Below are 14,893 nucleotides of genomic sequence, written 5' to 3'. Positions count from 1 at the left end.
AAAATTGAGTAATAATTGTATTTTCACTGTGTTGCAACTAACCAAGGATCCATGACCTTGCAGAGATAAGCCTGCCGTTCCATCCACGTTACCAAAATTGGACAAGGAGGTTTATGATTCACTGTTTCCAATCTGTTCAGATCCCTTCTGGTGTCTTAGAGGTGTGGGGCTGATTGATGGTTTAGAAACCGATATTCATCCTTGGACCACTGGTGCCCCGGAAGTTGATTCATCACTGTAACATAGCGTGGATAGGTGAAATGATAGAAGCCTTTAATGAGTTAAAAACAGCAATATGCACAGCACCTGTGTTAGATATCCCTGATTATAGTGTAGAATTCCTTTTATTTTCAAATTCAAATGAAGTAGTAATGACAGCAGTCCTCACACAAAAAACTACCCTTGCACACAAATCACTTGCATTCTACAGTGGTATCCTAGATCCAGTATGAGAGGTCATTCTCTATGTGAACAATCATTGGTGGCAGCAGATTTTGCAATTGAAAAATCTACCACTATTACAATGGGCTGTTGAATGACACTATATAATGAGCAAGCCCGGTTTGCCATCGTTGAAAAGCCTAGAAGCTTATTGACCACACAGAGAGCTCCTGGTCTGAGGTAATTATATGAAATACAGCGATCAAGATTGTTAGGTGCAGAGTAGTGAAACCAGCAAGATTCATACATGAGCCAGTAGAAGAAGGAGTTTGTGTGTACAATATGCATCAAGTATACTGAATATCATGCTGAGATACCGTAAGTTAAGGGAAACACCCTAGGAAAGGGGGTAGTCCTCTTCATTGGCGTGTCATTGTCAATTGACCAGAACAGAGGTGAAAGACACAGAGGAACCACAGTGGTAAGGGTAAACCTGAATGGCAACTTTGAGTAAGTGGTATGTGCGAAATTGCCTTTGCATTTCTCGGTACAAACAGCAGAATTGGTAGCACTCATTTTGGCACTTGAAACACATGAAGAAGAGGCAGTTATGGTGTATTGTGACACCCCCTATGTGACGATAACAGTACACGCAGGACTGTCACATTGGAAGAGGCGTGGCTTCTTACACACAGATGGCAAGCCAGTGCAACATGCGCCACTATTGGACAGGCTTATAAATGCACTACAGCACTCATCGCCCATCGCTGTGGTGAAGCGCACAGCACATATTAAAGGTGCAGATTTAATTTCTCATGGCAACAAGGCCACCGACTTAAAACCCAAAAAAGCAGCGTAGTTTCCTGAAATATCCGAATTTGACAAAGCACCCAATAAAAACACACGTGCACGAAACATGATATTGAAAGAAGGCTTTAATACATTGACCATAACCCAAATCATTGAGATACAGGGACGAGGCCCACCAGAGGGGGAAGAGTTGTGGAAGAGAAGTGGGTGATTGTTGTGCCCCACAGATGCAATGTGGTGGCAGGACTGCACTGGATAACCAATTATGCCTGTATGATTACTTAAAGGAGCTTTAGATGATCAACTACATTACCCAGCACCTACCACATGAGAAAGTCTTGCAGCTTTAATCTCGGTAGAATGGTTTGTAGCCATTCTGGTGCAGTATTTTGTCGCCTTTATTGTATATTGTTTAGTCTGTCAACAGTATACTGCAAGGCACACACTGCGAACAGTGAGAGGAGCAATACCTTAACCTACTGGACTCTTCCAGGATTTGCATATCGCCTATGTGGGTATGATCCAAGTATGTAATGGCTACACATATGTGCTAGTGCTAGTAGCTATGTTTCTCTCGATGGATTGAGGCCGGTCCATGAACACATCCTGATGCCGCATGTTTCTGTGAAGTTCCTCATATGTGAGCTCTTCCCAAGGTGAGGAGTGTGTGAAGTGCACCGGTCTGAGAATGGACCACATTTTGAAAACAAAGTTTTTGAGCAGATCAGAAGCCTATTAGGTATTAAGCACAAATTCTGTTCTGCTGATCACCACCAGGCAAAGAGAATTTTTGTGAGCGCCTGAATGGCCTCCTCAAGGAATGCATTGCCAAGCTAAAAGTAACTCTGAAAAAATGGCTCCATAGCCTACTCTTAGCCCTATTTGCATTACGTAATCAGCCCAGCTCAGAAACATCACCGGACTCCTCCCAAGCTGGTGATGGGGCACTGTATGCATGTGCCTCTTGCTCCTTCCACTCAAGTGCAAACTGATGCTCATAGCATGTCCAATGTACTTGGAAATGCAATGCATGATTACTTGGCAGCTATGACGGTGAGTGTTCCTTTTATGTCTCAACATCTTCATATTCATCTGGGGGGGTCAAAGAAGACTGATGAAGACAATGAACAGATTGATTCGGTAATAGTGCTAAACCCCTTATATCCAGGGGAACAAGTGCTCATTAACAACTTTGTCTGGCGCTGACACAAGCCATGCTTTGAGAGGCCACATATAGTGGAGGCAGTATCACTGACAGTGGTCATGGTGCAAGGAAGGAGAGCCTGGTTTCATGGAAGGAGAGCCTGGTTGCACAACAGTGACATCAAACGCTACAAAGGAGAGACAGCCCTACCGCAACACCCTGAATCAGAAGATGAAGAAGAGATGGCATGCATCCAAACAAGGTTGGCTACCAGAAGCAAGCAGCACCCATAAGAATGAGAAGGAGTAGGGCCTCATTACAAGTTGGGCGGTATCCCAGTGGTAAATCTGCCAGAGTACTGCCCAATCAAATTACTGTTACCACCATTTGGTCCAGCGGAATTACCGCCGGATTATAAATGGTGATGGCAGTGTAAATCACTGTTTAATTTTGGGTAGAATTACCACGTTGGAATTTCCGCTCTGGTATTTCCGCCAATTCTGCCAATTTTTCAGCGATGAGTAGGAAAATGTACTCCCAGGATTTTCCTGGAGGTAAATCCTCCACTCCAGGCCCAACCTGTGGTAAAGTTGGTGGTAACAGAGTTACCACCAATTTTACCACTTACCACCATAATCATAATGAGGCCCTATGTTCTTTTGTTTTAAAATAGCAACAGAACAAATTTAAAGACACATTTTTCTAAAAGATTGTACCTGCGCAAGACAAAATGTAGCACTTTTGCATGAAGAAAATATAGACACAAAATGTTTCCTCTGCAAACCCTACTGTTTATGATCTTTTCTTATATAATGAGTTTGTATCCTGCTTTAAGAGTAAAACATATACACCTTGCTGCTATTTTAGGGAATCCTAAAACATGTTTTATTTTTTAAAGAGCTTATCTCGCTACACTAACAGTATTTTTCTTGTGAACATTAATATTTTGAAGACACGAAAAGAGACTTTGTGAAAGAAGAAAAATGTGACTTTTTGTGTTAGTTAGATATTCCCTTTTATCTTTCAGGAGAAATAATACTTAGACTTATTGTAATATTTCTTAAATGCTGTGCAATTTATTTTATAATTTTTCTGGTTGTGAGAGAAGTGACACATTCTAATGTCACCAAAGTGGCTTATCAAAATGCATCCATAGTCACATTCGAGGATGATGCAGTGGCAGGAAACATTCCTATAACAAATGCTCAGATGAAAAGAGTAAAATGCAATATAAAATAAAGACTCCATAGATGTGAGTAGCTCTATGCCCTATGCTGATCACCTCACTAACAATTTGTGCTTTAAGAACATGAGCCGAGTGAGGAGAGGAACATCTAACGAGAGCTGTTATGTGTGCTCCCTCATCCCCTACTCCATGAGCGTTTCCAGAATCTTTGTAGCCACAGAAATGCATGCGCAGCTAGCACACTGCCTGACATATCTCGCAACATGCATGACAAGACAGTACTTTCAGGGCAGGAAGGCCTTAATGCTTTGGGTAACAAAGGAGAATTCTCCAGGGGTGGATAATTTAATAAAATCAGTATCCACCACAAGCAATGTTAACAAAGAACACAAAGTAATACAATGTATATCATCAGGTCTGAGAAGAGGGGAAATAATAACTGAGGAGCATCAATTTTAAAACTGTAATGACAAAAGGGGAAGAGAAATCCCTGGGTATTGGGAAGGATGCCAATTGCATATAAAGGGACAAATATTTACCCAAGAAGGATGGATCGATGGACTGATCAGATATAAGGCATAAGCAGTTACAGAACAACCACGTGTTGTTGTCTGCAAAATAAATGACAAATGTCATACAGACTGGGATAAATACATCAAAATGCTAACATCGTTGGAAGCAAGCCACTACACATAGTTCCAGTGAAAAACCCGTCTTTATGTAAAAGAAATACGGGAGTAGTAAAAGTAGGAGAAAACAAGGGGTGTACGCAAATTTATGATTTTTGCAGAATGAAAGTAGGAACAGCTGTACTAATAGACCATTATTGGGCCCGTGATTCAGGAGCTTTTATGAAACTGACCCCAGGTTGGGGAGGAGTCTGCTCTTTAGTAACATAAAGCACACCAGCCCTTGTAGTTCCCCAGAGTGACATACAAATTGCTAACTTCCCAAAGATGGATGCACATTTGAGGAGGAAGAGGTACCTCACTCCTACCCACAAGTAAAGGGAAAACTATTTCTCAGCATAATCAGTAGAGGCCTACGACGACATACCAGACAAGCACAAATTGTTTAGTAAAACAGCAGTGATCTTCTATGCTATTTTTCTCCCCGGAGTACAGGTCACTGCAAACGCAAAATGGCTACAAATCACAAGATGGGAAATTCTTGCAACAATTAACAATGCAGTGAAGGGCTTCAATGTCATAAAGGAGGAACTGAGGACAATAAGACTCATGACCCTCCAGAACAGGTATTTCCTTGGTCTGATAAAGGCCATTGAGGTTTGCGTATGCGCAAATTTTCTCAGATCTTGCTGCACATACATTCCCACCAATGATCAGAAAAATGGGTCGCACCCCCAGGCCCTAACCTTATTAACAGATCTACATACAAATATTAACGAGGAGGTGGAAGATATTCTAAATGATGATTGCCTCTCTTACTTATTTTCCTGGATTCTCTCCTGGCTGGCCAGCGCAAATAAAATACTAATAGCTATGCTGGTATTAGTGTTATTAGGCCTTTTTACTTTGACAATAGCCATAAACCAATGCAAGAAGACTGCCAAAAAGGTGGTGGGAATGTAAACATTGATGCTAAAGTACTAGAATACACACAAACCAATAACCTACCTCATATCCACGTAAGGGAAAGCCCTCAAATCTCTCCTGGATCAAAATGTACTTATCCTCAGGGACCTCACAACTACATTGGATGATGGGTATTTTGTATACTGAATGGGGAGTGGTGATAAGTGATCTGGAGTGGTGAAGAACATATAAAATGTGCAGGTTGCTTGAGGGGGTGACTAAAATATGGATCCCCTTTGTACCTTTTGCAGGGGAGGGCAGGCAAGTAGGAGGGTGTGGCCATCATTCATGGCAACTGTCCCTCCCCCACCCCAATATTGTAAAGTCTATAAACGCTGTTGACTGAGACAACCGTATCACCCATAACCCAGGATGCACATCAGATGATGGAACCAATGTGAGCCACAGATGATGAGAAGAACCAGACTTACAATAGAAACATACATGCCTCCATTAGCCATGCAATACACGTGCACTCAGCATGAAGAAACGCAGGCATTCTGTGAAATGTGCATTTAGACAAAAGGACTATTGCTTGCAACCATATAGACATGAAGAACATAACATAAGCAATGTATATGTTGAAATGGAACATGCACAATATAAATATATACTTTACTAATGTAGAAACACAACAGTAAAAGGCTGATATATTTTATAAAATGGATGTCGCAGGCCGCATTGAACTAAATGGGGAACCTTGAGGCTACAGGGAAGTTCAACATGCTGAATATGCTGAAATACACATCTGTGCTTGACAGTCAGTCGCTGTGCAGCCCCCTTCCAAGGTTACTGAGGAATTAGGAAGGGTTCAGATGGCTATGAAGAGAACAGGAGATAATAATTCCTAAGGTACAAGACATATTTCTCTAAGATTCATTTAAGGACAAACAGCCTTTAAATGCAAGGTGTGGAATAATTAGAAGCTAAACTTCATAGAGAATGGATCAACTAAGTCTCCAGTGGTCAAAGAAGGTAATAAGACTTGCGCTCAAATTAGCTAAAATCACAGTAAAAGCAGAGTAAAATAATTCAGAACATGGTCTTCTCACACGTGACCTATAATTCAAAGACACTTGGGCTTCATTAAAAGGTTGCCGGACCGGACACAACAGTACCTGTAGGCTTACCGGTACCATTATGTCCGGACCAGCAAACTCTGAGTTGTGCCTCGGGTGCCTTTCATTCCATCAGGTCTGCCCTGGCGGAATGAAAGGCTCCCGCGAGCACATCATGCCTGTAGCACCGGCACCGTTATGTGCTACAGGCATCCCCATTCCCATTGAGCCCTATGGGGCTGAAATGGGAACGGGGATCTACCGGCACTGGCACCCGCAAAAGGGCAATTACCAGGTCCGGCGGGGTCAAAATACCCCGGTAATTTTCCCTATGCGGTTGCCGGACTTTCTTGACGGTATGGAGGTAGCCTTGTCGCTCTTACCGGCAAGGCTACCTCCAACCTTGTAATGAGGCCCATGTCTATTCATAAGCTTCAGACACAGATAGGCACCTGCCTGAACTTCCCAAATATTCCCAGATTCAAGGCTCTTCGCAAGGTCGACTACAACGGAGATACGCTGGCTCATGGCCTAGGAATAAGGGATGGTATCTTCTTTAATTGAATAAAAGCAGTCCGCGGATCTTCCTCCCCCTACTCCCATTTTGTATCATCTGTTGATTACCTATCAAGTGCTCAAGGTTGGTAAGGTAGATGCAAACCAATAAAATCAATCAATGTTACTATGCCCAGTACATGTTGCTTTGGCCCATTACCTATTGCAGAGATTATGGGCCTCATTCCAAGTATGGAGGTAGTCATGGCGCTATTTGCACCATGACTACCTCCCATACCGGTACTGTGTCCGGTTTGGTGAGATGGAGACTTACCGGTCCAGTCCAACCTTGGGGGGACCGGTAAGTCCCCATTCACCAAACCATTCCCCATTCCCATTTCAGCCCCCATAGGGCTCAATGGGAAGGGGGAAGTAGCTAAGAACGGTACCGCAATTTGCGGTACCGTTATTGGCTCTGATTTCCTTTAGCGGATCCCTTCCTTAACGCCTGGTATCCCTTTGCGCCCTACTCAAAATGAGGCCCTATGTCTTTTTACCTTTATCAATTTAAGGATGCTCACAGGTGGAGCCATCAGATAGTTGTAACCAATGGAAAGACTAACCCCTATATCTTGTATATGTATACAATTCCCCTAACCAATCCCTCAACCCCATAGGTTTTTGTAACCAAGATTGTAATATGACGTCAGCAATTAACGTGTTTTTCATTTATAATTTGTTGTTCTATATGAAAACCTCAGAGAGTTTTTGAGATGTGTGTGCTTATATGCTGTCCCTGCTTTATGTGGATTGTTAATAAAGTGGATTTATGCTATTTCCGTTATTGGGTGCAGGATTTCCTGGCCTACCAGTTCCACTTCGACTGGGGTTTTCCACTCTACCTTTACAGTGGAGTCTCTCCCGGTGAGATCCTGCTTGCCTCTACTCCTAGGGAGGGTATGGCATTGTGGGCTCACCTCCCTAGCCTAACAAGGAAAGGCGCCCCTTAGGGAAAAGTGACAGATTCCTGTGATTTGTCACACTATCCATCCCCTCCAGCCGTCCATCAATCTTCTCTGTCCATCCGTCTGTGCTAACTATCCACCCATCCCTTCTGCCCGTCCATCCATCCCCTCCACCCATCCATTCCCTCCAACCCCCATCTATTACTTCAGTCCATCCATCCACCCCTTCGGCCCACCTATCAATCCTCTCCATCCAGCCATTCCACAAATCTCTGCAATGGTGATTCTGTACATAATTATATGTTTTTGTTTTATCTGATGTTCGAACAGTGGATGACACAGATAATGTGTAAATGATGATTGTTCTTTACTGAGATAACAGTACGTTTCTCTTTTCTCACCTTGTCACTGGTGTGGTAGCATGGATGAAGCAGATGTGTGGATAGACCTAGTCATTCTGGAGATTATACTGTGCGTCGGTGAAAAATTGTGAATGTAGTGTCCACAAGAGAGGGACGCATTTAACAGCTATGAAAAGGACAGTGACATAAGAGTGACTTGTAAGATGATGTCATGATGCACGTACATTACACCTAAAGTGCCACATGTTAGGAAGAAGGGTGCTGCACAGAGAAATATACATGTAGGGACATAGAAATGATATGAAGTAGGTCTATTGGGCTATGTAGAAGAGCTTAGCTGCAACTGATAACAGCACACATGTATCAAAAGCTATATCTATATGCTTTCTTACTGTTTGTTTCTATTTTATGGAGCACCAGTGCACACTCATGGTGTAAGTGCAAAAAGATCCTTTCCTATCTGCTTTCCCTCAGTAGTGGTGGGACATGATTGCTGCTTTTAGATTTCATATTGTCTTTTAAAACACATGATGGTGCTGCAGGTTTCATTTCCCCTGTGTTTTGTTTGTTGCAAACTGAGCAGTGAAGGACAGGATTAACACGTGATGCTAAATTAATGTTGTAAGGGGAAGATTTTCTTGGGAAGAATACATCAAAGAAGACGGTGCTAGGCACGTGGAAGCTCAAGCAAGATTAGGAGGCCACACATGAATAAAATACAGTTCATTCACTTTCCAGCACAGTGCTGTGTTTTTTTGTTTTGTTTTAGAGCAAAGTTGGTCAAATGCAAGGGAAAGAATGGAGAGGGCTAGCATGGCTGTGGGAGAAGGACAGAGAACCAATCAGGAGGATAGGACTGCAATACTCATGGCATTGCTCACCTCGCATTATCTTCAGGCAAACACAGGGTCCAATTAATTCATAGCTGTGTATCTATTTGTATGTTGGATTGAGCCAGCCAACCAGCGCAAAGAGTTTTTCTGCTGGTCAGCTTAAATGATGTAATTGAGAGCAGATGGGGGTAGGATTATCACATCATCTGGGGTGTTGTGGGTTTTGGTTTAAGGAAATATGTTTCCCCAATCAGAGACGGACAATGGGGATCATTACGAGGTTGGAGGTAGCCATGGCACTATTAGCGCCATGGCTACCCCCTTACCGCATTCCGGGTCCGTGTTCCCAGAATAGGGACTTACTGGGTCATTCCGACCTTGAAAGACCCGGTAAGTCCCCATTCCGGGAACCATTCCCCATTCCCATTTGAGTCCCCATAGGGCTCAATGGGAATGGGGATGGAGCTAATAACGGGCCTGCTATTAGCGGGCCCGTTATTAGCTCTGAAGTCCCTTAACGGGTCCCTTCCATAACGCCTGGTAAAACCAGGCGTTAAGGATGGGACCCGCAAAGGGACCTCGTAGTAGGGCGGTAAGGGATTACCAGCACCGGTGCCCTTACCGGTGCCGGTAATCCCTTACCGCCCAACTCGTAATGACCCCCAATGTATTTGAGCCATAGGGGCCAGATGATGTTCCACCAATCCTTTCTTTGGCCTGCCCTAAAATGTAACACATGAGTTTTATTTTTATTCTGTGGTTTATGTTTCTAAAAGTTGCTCCAATTGGAGACGAGGTTAAGAAATGCTCAACCAGTTCAGCTTGCGGGGCTGTCTGAATTGATTTCTCCAAGCTATTTTTCCACACCCATTATCACTAACTTCGTTAATGCCTCCTTCAACATCAATCTGGTCCCCAACCAGTATCAAAGAAGCCTGGATCACACCGCTTCTAAAAAAAACCTCTCTGGACCCATTAGTGCCCATTAACTACCGGCTCATAACTACGGTCCCTTTCCTTCTCAAAATTATAGATAAAATAGCACACAATTAAATACAAACACACCTTGAACAGAACAATCTTCTAGGAGCCAGACAATCTGGATTCAGGCCCAACCACAGCACAGAAACCGCACTCATCGACCTGAAAATCCAAAAGGACACCATTAGAGATTCAGGGAAAATGGGCATACTGCTGCTGTTGGACTTATCAGCAGCATTTGATCTTGTAGACCGCAACAAACTTTGTGACACATTAGCAAAAGACTTAAACTTCTCAAACACTGCCACACTCTGGATGAAATCATTTTTAGCAGAACGCACATCCAGAGTCTCCATTGGCAAAGACGCTGCAAACCCTATAGCTGTCCCAATCGGAGTCCCCCAAGGTTCATGTCTCTCCCCCACTCTCTATAATGCCTACACAAAGTTCCTATTTTCAGCACTAGATGTTATGGGTGTCATCGCCACACATTTTGTAGATGACACTCAAATCCTCATCCCCATCTCTGGGGACTATGCCCAAGACACCCTGACCATAAACAAAGTCTACTCCATCATCCAAAATTGGATGGCAATGAACAGCCTCTGCCTTAAAGGATAGTTCCGGGACTTTTTTTTTATTGTCCCTACGGTTCGGCCATGTGTTTTTAAGCATAAATCGGTAGATCGTAGAAAACTTTCCTATGGACCTTACCCGACTTTTCGTCCATTAACGCACTCGAAATCAGCCGCCATTTTCTGATAATCCTATCATTTCCCCCCATCGCCCTGGCTCACCTGCTTTTGCGGCACTAAATCAAATCCCCCGCCCCTGAGCCTGACATCAGCAGACGCGTACCGCCCATTTCCCAACGCCAAAGCACGTTTCGTGTCAACAATCGCTGCGCCTCAGCTAATGAAGTGTCGCCATGGAAATGGCAGGACGCCTCTTTCCTCTATAAGTATAAACAGACCGTTTCACAACACACAGCAGCAGATTTTCGATTCCATTACTCTCACTGTGTTACTTTGAGTATTCTGTGACTCGTTTCTGTGCTCTGGTCAGCTACCTTCGCCGCTTCTAGGCCTTGTGAACACCTGTACCATCTCTGTAAATTATTTTACTTTCTTTACCACACAATGGCTACAATAATGCCGTATATGTACGAGCCCGAGTACACTGAGGAAGAACTACTGGAAAGGCAAGCACGCGAAAACGATGGGGATTCGGACAGCAGTTGGGAGGACCAGTCAACGGATGAAGAGCCTGGACCATGTCGCATGGACGGCGTCTCCACCTGGTGCACGTGCAATCGGTGCGAGCTAATGCCAACTGAGGAGGAGAACTGCTGCTGCCGTGAAAATTCCGGGTGCTTGGCCTACATTTCGGAAGGCGAGCCAAGTCCGCAATGCATCACTGAGCTGCCAGAGTTCAGGGAAGCCTGCCTCTCACGGACCGTGTTGAGGATGATGATGGTGCTTATGCACGAACTTCGCGGCACTGTTCGTCCGCGTAATCCGAGTAACGAGTAAGTATACTCTGGTTGTGATGTCAGTGATGCCACTACTATTTCATGGTCGTCTCCCACATATAAAATTACATCTACATATCATTCGAATGCATGTAAATTGGTTCCATATTGTGCATTTTCTAGATAGAATTTTTTTCAAAGCAGAATGACATTTTTTACCTGAATCGACAGTGATAAGAAAGTTTTGTCATTTTAATACAGTTTGCATCTTTCATTTTCACAGGTGGTACAGGCTGGTGGCCTATCGTTGCTTCACTTGGTGGCTTCACGGGAGGCTCGGACACCGCGTTCGGAGAGTAATACCTGCCTGTGCGGTACTTGCCATTAGACAACATTTCCCCAGCGACAGTGGACAATACCGCGGATTTTCCCTGGATGTGCTGCAACCGGAACTTTACAATGTGTAATGTTTATTATTTATGTTCAATTGAAATTAAGATCTAAAATAAAACCCAACATATATTTTAACAATGGTTGTTTTGATTTTTTAAATGAATCTAGTGTGTCTCTATTGAATAGTCTTCCTGTGCCTTGTCTTGTCACACCACATGTCTCCGGCCAGCATCCTCCCTCACGCTGGCCGCCCACCTTCAATCCACATAACTGTTGAACCCATATGCAATGGGTTATAGGTAAATAATCCATATGGTTGATCATAATAAATCATCCTTTTGGGCACCGGGTACAGAGATGACCCCCTCTGGCCTGTGCCGCCTTGCCACCACAGGCCAGCCTGCTGCTGACTAACTGCCTAGGCATCCAGGGTCTCCAGGGTGAACTGCACCCATATATTCTCCTGGGAGGGTGAGGTATTTATAAACTCACACCCCTGCCTTCCATGTACTAGATCCTGCAGCCTGCCTCTTACATGCAGTTAGATGGCCTCTCCTTGGTGAGGCCCTGCGGCAAACGAGTCTTGTCTGCACGACCACCGCCCCAATCCACCCCCCCGCCCTATCAAAGGCAGTTCGCACCGGGGTACTTGTGCTGGCAAGTGGAGCTGTCAGGGAGCGATAAAGGCCAAGAGGTGCCAAAGACCATGTACACTTCAAAGTGGTCTATAGAGCATGGGTTGTTGTTCCCATGTCTACCTCCAGACCCCGTGTCTCCTGCCAAGCATCCCCCCTCACGCTGGACGGCCCCCTGCAAACCGCATAATGCCACGACACATACACGTCATTCATTCACAAACACACCCCTGTTTCGAATTCTTTATAACCCACTTCATATTCTAATGAGAACTTCTTTGCGCTTTGCTAGTCAACCCGCGAAGGTGCTGGTTATCTGCTCTTCGTCTCTGTGAACTTCCGTGACCACTTCGAGGAAACTCGTCAGTTTGCAACCTGTGAACTGCTCCCTGTTCTACGACAAGAAACTACTCTGATCCCTGCATCTAACTGTTTGTTCGTCAAGGTAAGGCCATGTACCATAATCATTTTGCGTCCAATTTCTTTTCGTTCAAGACAGTACATGCAAGGAACTAGTCACATGTTCTGAGTTTAGTCAAATTATCTTTCTATTTTTTTAAAGTTATTCAAATACTTATCCGCATGTGAATAACGTGTATAGTTCCAAGAACCAAAACGAACCTTGCATTGAACCTTTTATGTGTCATTTAATTTTTTAACACATTGGTTTTCATAGAGAATTGTTGATCTTTACTTTTCAGAACTTTCCACAATGCCTGCCTGTTCCATTGGCGGTTGCCCTTCGAAGACCCATAATAAATCTGAAGGTACTATAATGCATGTTTTCCCTAAGACAATAGATCAGATAAGAGAATGGGTCCGATATTGCGGATATCCACCGTCTGAGCTTGAAAGTAGAGTCCTAGAAGTCTTTGCGGACAAGAGGGGTGATCGATACCGCATCTGCAGCAGGCACTTTAGCTCAGACATGTACTCCACATCATTGCTAATAAAGAAGAACACACCGCGAGCGAGGCGAAAATTGCTCTCAACCGCTATTCCCACTCTATTCGTCCACATCCCTCCACTGGTGAGTCAAGTTTAGGTATTTATCTCTCGGCCTTGCGGTAGTGTGTAGCATTAGCTAACAATAATTTCCCCATTTATGTATCCACTCAATATGAAGGCGGAAGATTCTCCATCCGTGTCGTTATTGCAGTCATCAGCCACTTCAAGCGCCTATCGGGTAATCTTACTTAGCTATTCTGCCACTGACTTGTTTTAGGCATGTAAATCAATAGTTTTAATTTATCGTGTGATTATTTTACCTAATGGTACACCCTTGTACTCGTCCTCTAGTCTTTGTTTTCAGTTATAATTATTGTTATCCAAAATAATGCAAGTACTGTCTTTCAGGGAGATGCTGAGGAGTCCAACGTATTGACGACAACCGTTGATGTCACTCAGATGCTCGAGGTACGTTTCCGGACAGTTCCATCAATGGAGATCATCAGATCTTGCATTCTTGTAGCGTGATTGTTACACACAATGTTTCTTTCGTTTTTAGCCATTGACATGTCCTTCTGTCGTCGCCCTCCTATGTGTCTTCTTTTTTCAATATTGTGTTCATTACTAATGAAAGTCCTATGTTTCAGGGAGTCGATGGAGCATTAGTCCAAGAAGAAGGGGGAGCATGCAGTTACGGGTCGGCGCAACAGCTTGCAGAAGTGTGCACCGCAGTTACATTGTCCCTTGATGTTCTTATGCATTTCGAGGTATGGATACTGACAGTTCGATCAAGCGAAATCATATGACGTGATTACATCCGCTATACTTCCTTCTTTATTAACGCAAGTACTATGTTTCAGGGAGATGACGGAGCTTCTTCTACAAGAACATCACCCCTAGTAGTTGATGCAGATATCTGGGTGGTGACACTTCCAACGATCGAGCAAATCGAATCATATTTAGATATCCATTATTTATTTTAGACAACTGATCATTTGTGCAGGTCTATTTAGATGAGCCGTTGACGCCTGCACAAAGGGTATGTTCTTTTTAACAAAATAGAAAACCATACTAATGCAATTACTGTGTTTCAGGGAGTTACTGAAGCATCATCTTCAATAATATCATCAATGGAAGTCTATGAGGAGCCCGAGGTATGGATCTTGACAGTTCCATCTAACTAGATCAACAATGCGTGAATAATTGTCGTTTGAATGTTCTACACAAAGTGTTCATTCGTGTTTTGCTATTGAGATGTACGTGGGTATTGGTCCCCAAGTACATTTTGTGTTTTCAATATTATTATACATACTAATGAAAGTTCTATGTTTCAGGGAGTCAATGGAGCGTCAGTGCGTGATGGATGTGCTTATCATGAAAATATAGTCGTTGCAGCGCAAGAGGAAGTGGAGACATGCACACACGAGTCGGAGCAACAGCGTCCCGATGTTGAAGTTCGAGGCAAGAAAGTTTCAAAGAAAAGAAAGCAAAAGAAGGTTAGTGTCCTGGTCACTATATTATGTTGTTTTTCACTGTTAATAGTTCAATACTGTAAGTTGTGTTTAAACTGAACATCCCTTTTCCAATCTGTCCTCTAGTTGCGAGTGGGTGTACGAACTAGATCTACACAGACAGT

Source organism: Ambystoma mexicanum, chromosome 1p, assembly GCF_040938575.1.
Source record: "Ambystoma mexicanum isolate Mex_15411 chromosome 1p, UKY_AmexF1_1, whole genome shotgun sequence".
NCBI classification, from domain to species: Eukaryota; Metazoa; Chordata; class Amphibia; order Caudata; family Ambystomatidae; genus Ambystoma; species Ambystoma mexicanum.
This window is presented reverse-complemented; position numbering follows the sequence as displayed.